The 5,955-nt window shown below is 37.0% G+C and overlaps 1 non-coding gene and 1 pseudogene across 1 annotated transcript; both read left to right on the top strand.

Moving 5' to 3' along the window:
- Positions 1–1,143: 1,143 nt before the first annotated feature.
- On the top strand, positions 1,144–1,243 carry LOC138834549 (U6 spliceosomal RNA; annotated as a pseudogene).
- A 4,318-nt stretch (positions 1,244–5,561) lies between these two features.
- Positions 5,562–5,665, top strand: LOC138834557 (U6 spliceosomal RNA). The gene has a single exon (XR_011374185.1). It is a non-coding gene; the product is annotated as a U6 spliceosomal RNA (small nuclear RNA).
- Positions 5,666–5,955: the final 290 nt, after the last annotated feature.

The following is a 5,955-nucleotide window of genomic DNA, read 5'->3' as shown; positions in this document are numbered from 1 at the left end:
CCTGGGTTCGATTCCTCAGCACCACATAAACAGAAAGAGCTGGAAGTGGTGCTGTGGCTCAAGTGGTAGAGCAGTAGACATAAGCTGAAGAGTTCAGTGACAGTGCCCAGGCCCAGAGATCAAGCCCCAGGACCCACAAAAAATGTTTAAATGAGATGGACATTATTAAGATTTTCCATCACCCACACATGATCAGGTCATACCTGGTGAGGGAAATGGATGAGCACAAATACTTGGTAGTGGAACTGGCCATCCAGAGACCTCCTTAGACAAATGTGAAAATCATACCGCCTATTCAAGAATGAAGTCAGGAGTTTATTCAAACAGATTGTGAGGACTGTGCATTAATTTAATGAAACTGAAAATGACTGAAACATTAAATCCAATAACATCGTGTTGGATGACAAAGGCAATGTGACGTTCAATGACTTTGGCATGAGCATAAGGATTTCCCAGGGGTAGTTGCTGAAGGACATATTTGGTATCTTAATTTTGTCCCTATAAAATAGTGCTTCCATGAAAATTACAATGGCTGCAATGTAGATAGCTGTTGCTTGGGAGGCCTCATTTGTATTCTACAGGGATGGCAAATATCCCATTTGAAAGTATGAATTTTAACCAGATACAGGTAATTGTCTTGGAGGCCACGTACATTTCTCCATTCATCTGTCTCAAAAAGAACCAAATATCATCTTGAAATGGTAAACTGCAGAGCCAAAGCAGAGGCATAGTATAGAACAAACAATGGAGATCATCTCAACCAAACTGAGGGATATTTCCTATGTCAAGATGAGCCACTATGTAATGAGCTAAACCCTATTATTCTTGCACTCTTGTGGGACATGAGGTACAGCCTGCCTGATACACACAAATCAATATTGGACAGGACATTCGATGAAATTATGGTCATCTATGTTTTGATTTTTAAAAGTCTTAAAATAGAATGACAGCCGTGAAATTAAATCAGTGCCTTCAATTGTTTCAGTGTGCCCAACTCCTGCAGACAAATAGTATGTATATACGTATATATCTCACAAATATATTACATATTAAATATATGTCCAAAACTAATTTTATACAAAATTAGGGGACAGTGTTATTAGATTTATCCTTGAAAAAAAGATTAACAAAAAATTAAAGATTGCTCACTTTGGCAGCATATATAAAAAATGGAACGATACATAGATTAGCATGGCCCTTGTGCAATGATGACTCGCATATTTGTGTAGCATTCCTGATTTTAAAAAAATAAATAAATAAAGACAGATAGAGATCCCAGTTTGAAGTGTGAAAGTAAGTGGAAGGCCCAGTCCATAATCATACATTGAATTAATTTTTGTATGTCTTTTATTATAAAAAATACTGTTCAGAGGGGTTACAATTAAATGAGTAAGGTAATTTCCTATCAAGTATATTTCCTATCAAGCATTGTTACCTCCTCCTTTGTTTTTCCCCTACCATTCCTTCTCTCCCACCTCCACGAGTATTCTCCCCACCTCCGAAGTTCTAATGTTTGTTTTTAACGTAGGGCCTTGTACATTGCATTTTTACAATGGGTCAACCTGTATCCCTATTTAAGCATTTTGTGTTTTCCCTAACCCTCTCCAAATTAGAAAAATGTATATACAAGATGCAGGGTACCAGAATCAAATGCAGTGAAAACAGGAGTTATACCATGGGGGAGGTACATACAAAGCAACAAAGAAATCAATTTATAAATATGTTGGAAACAATCACAAGAAAGAAAAAAAATTATCTTGGGGTTCATTTCGCCTAACATCAACTTGTCTAAAAATTTCTGTTTTTCTCAGACATATACTAGTTATTGCAAATAAGAGAAACCATGGGATCTATGTTTCTTTGGGTATGGCTTATTTCACTTAATATAATTTGTTCCAAGTCTTTCCATTTCCTAACAAATGGGACAAAGAAATTCTATGGAGGCATAGAATTGTGTATATATACCACATTTTCTTGATCCATTCATCAACTGAAGGGTATCTGGGTTGGTTCCATATCTTAGTTATGGTAAATAATGCTGCAATAAACATAGTCGTGCTGGTAGCATTAGTATGATCTTGTTTGTGAACATTTGGGTAAATGCCCAAAAGTGCTAGTTCTGGGTCATAGGGGAGCTCTATGTGGAGTCTTCTGAGGAACCTCCATATACTTTCCAAAGTGGTTGAACACGTTTACACTCCCACAACAATACAGTAAGGTTTCCTTCTATCCACATCCCCTCCAGCATCTGTTGCTATTAGAGTTCTTGATTATAGCCATTCTAAATGTGGTGAGATGGTATTTCTGTTCTTTTTATTTGCATTTCTTTTATGGCTAGGGAGGTTGAGCATTTCTTCATGTGTCTATTGGCCATCCTTCTTTTCTCTTCAGAAAAGTTTCTTTTTGAGTCTTTAGCCCACTTTTTTATGGAGAAGTGGTTTCTTTGAGGATTTGTTGTTGGGAGATTTAATTTTTTGAGTTACAGGTATATTTTAGATATGAGACCCTTGTCTGTTTAATGGCTAGTGAAGATCTTTTCCCAATCCATAGGCTTTCTATTGATCTTGTTAACTATGTCCTTTGCCATGTAGAAGCTCTGCAATTTCATGCAATCCCATTTGTCCAACCTTTCTTTGATTTGTTGTGTTTCTGGGTCTCCATTAAAAAAAAATTCGGCCTGTGCCAAGGAGACCTAGGGTTTCTCCTATTCCATCCTATTCCATCAGAGTGTCTGCTTTGACTCAGAGGGCTTTGATCCATTTGGAATTGATTCTGGTGCAGATTGATATATAAGGATCTAGCTTAAGTTTTCTACAAGTGATTAACCAATTTTGCCAGCACAATTTACTTAAGAGGCTTTCTTCCATTCTATTTTTTTAGCTCCCTTATCGAAGCTTAGGTAGCTATATGTCTGTACTTTCATTTCTGCCTTTTCAACTCTATTCCATTGTTCCTGATGTCCGTTCTTGTGCCAGTACCAAGATGTTTTAATTACGATGGCTTTGTAGTAGAGTTTGAAATTTGGTATTGATATTCCTTCATCACTGTTCTTTATGTTAAGGATATTTTTTTTTCTATTCTGGGTTTTTTATTGTTCTATATGAATTTTTGGATAGCCTCTTTTAATTCGTTGAAGAAAGGGGTTGGAATATTGATAGGTATTGAATTAAATTGGTAGAAACCCTTGGAAAGTATTGCCATTTTCACGATGTTGATCTTTCCAATCCAGGAACATGGGAGCTTTTACCACTTTGTAAGTTCTGTTTTGATTTCCCTTTTCAGGTTTTTAAAGTTTTCATTATAGAGGTCCTTCCCTTCTTTGGTTAAATTAATTCCTAGGTATGTTTTTGGGGGTGCTGTTATGAATGGAGTTGCTTTCCTGATTTCAACCACGCTTTTCTCATTATTGGCATACAGAAAAGCCATTGATTTTTGACGGTTATTTTTATACCCTGCTCCTTTGCCAAATTTTAAATCAGCTTGAGTAATTTTGGTGATTTGCTTTTCTTTTATGGCTAGAAATGTTGAGCATTTCTTTATGTGTCTGTTGGCCATCTTCTTTCCTCTTCAGAGAAATTTCTCTTTAATTCTTTAGCCCACTTATTTATTGTGCGGTTGTTTCTTTGAGGATTTGTTTTTGGAGGATATATTTTTGTGAGTTCCAAGCACATTTTAGATATGAGATCCTTGTCTGTTGTATGGCTAATCTTCTCCTAATCGGTGGGCTTTCTATGGATTTTGCTAGTTATGTCCTTTGCCATGCACAAGCTCTGCAGTTTCATGAAATCCCATTTGTGCAACCTTTCTTTGATTTGTTGTGTTTCTGGGTCTCTATTAAGGAAATTTTGACCTGTGCCAAGGAGACCTAGTGTTTTTCCTATTCTTTCCAGTACTGTTTTCAGGGTGTCTGCTTTGACTCTGAGGTTGACAATTACTTTTGTAAACCGGAACTTGTTTGTTTTTTCCATCTTTTGTGTTCATAGGAGTGTCTGTGTTATGTGTAAACAAGCTGTTCTACAAGGTATCTTTCAGGGTGATAGAGTAGTTATTACATGGCTATATGTATTTTATAATGACATAGAGCTTTCTCGTGACTTACCTACATAAATCTTTTAATGTTATTTAAGGGCCAAGAAGAATGCCAAACTTACATTTTTGTGCCTATCTCCATCCTATTTCTCCCTATTGTCTAGTGGTTTATATAACACTCAGCATAACTGAAACTGGCACATGGAACAGACATGGACTTGATGGATCTTGACTGTGAGATGGCCCCAAGTACAGTAAATATCAGAATCAATGAGATCGAAGCAGTCCAAGGTGCCTAGTTGTATTAACATCCTTGGCTTCCAATGGTCTCACCTGCCTCTGTCAGAAAGCTGTTAATGGTCTGTCACCATCAAAGCTCATACTGAAGTTTAACTATTCAATGTAGCAGTGTCAGGAAGTAGAACCTTTAAAAGATGTTTCAGTCATAAATGGATAAATATTATCTCATCAACTCTCAAGGGACTAACGTTATCACTGTTATCAGTTGTTAAAAGCAACCTATGCCCCTTACTCCCTGTCATTCTAGCACATACCATGATGCTGAGATCCTCTGTGATATGATGCACCTACAGGGCCTTGTCCCATGTGCTACCATGCTATATAGACTATCCCGCTACTACTATTAGGCTTGAAATAGACCTTATATTCCTCATGAAGTATACAGCTTAATTGATTTTAAACAATGACAAAATGGACTGAGATTTTATTCTTTTTGTCTTTTTCATGGAAGTGAGGATTAAACTGAGGGCCTTAAACTTACTAGGCACATAAATTGCCACTTGTGCCTACATGCACCCAACTCTTTTTCTTTCTTTTTCAGTTTGCTTTTAATATAGGATTTTGTGCTAACTTCACCCAAGTCATCCTCAGTACCCCATGCTCCTATACCCCTACCTCTTGATATCTGGGATTACATGACTGTGACACCACAGTTTGCCCATTAGACCATACTACTCTTTAGGGGAAAGAGATACAGATTCCTGAGACGTTTATGTGGGTTTTTGTGTCTGCTTGTATGCTTGTGTGTGTGTGTGTGTGTATCTACGTGAACTGTTCTTGATGATTTACTTAGTACTGAGGGTGAATTTTCCTTAAGAATCTGTATTCTTAATTCATTCCACTGAAAAATAAATACTTTTCTGTGTACTAATGGCTCATAACTATAATTCTAGCTCTTCAGAATGCTGAGATTTTGGGATAACATTATTAATATTATCCCAGGTGTTATCCCAATGTTATGCCAGGTGAGCCAGGAAAAGTCCATGACACTCTTATCTCCATTTCCTCACCAGAAAAGTCAGAAATGGGGCTGTGGTTTAAGTAATAGAGTAATATTCTTGAGGAAAAAAATAGGAATAGCACCTAGGCTCTTATCAATGCTCAGGACCCATACATAATATCCAGATAGCACTTGTGTTATTACAATGAGCTCTTGTGCTATTGCAAGTCACAATTATGTCTGATGGATTGTCTCTACAGGCCAGTTGCAGTAAAAAAAATTTTTTTTTGTAGTGCTCGCTTTGGCAGCACATATAATAAATTTGGATCGATACAGAGATTAGCATGGTCCCTGCACAAGGATGACATGCAAATATGTGAAGTGTTCCATATTTTTTTTTAAATCTTGTATTACTTCATGAGATATGTTCTTTCTGGACCATCTTTATGCCTAATTTTTCTCTCTGGAATGATATTGAAATAGAGAAAATATTCAGTGAGGAATTTGGTTTCTGGATCCCTCCCTCATTCATTATTGACATGTTCTCTCTTTTTATTTTTTGGCAGTCCTGGAGCATGAACTCAGGGCCTGCACACTGTCACTGAGCTTCTTTTTTGCACAAGTCTTGCACCCTTTGACCTGAGCCACAGGGCAACTTCTGGCTTTTTCTGTTTATGTGGTACTGA

The sequence above is a fragment of the Dipodomys merriami genome, unplaced genomic scaffold (assembly GCF_024711535.1).
Source record: "Dipodomys merriami isolate MVZ:Mamm:240054 unplaced genomic scaffold, mDipMer1.0.p SCAF_219, whole genome shotgun sequence".
Classification (NCBI taxonomy): domain Eukaryota; kingdom Metazoa; phylum Chordata; class Mammalia; order Rodentia; family Heteromyidae; genus Dipodomys; species Dipodomys merriami.
The sequence above is the reverse complement of the archived record's forward strand: the minus strand, read 5'-3'. Positions and strand labels throughout refer to the sequence as shown.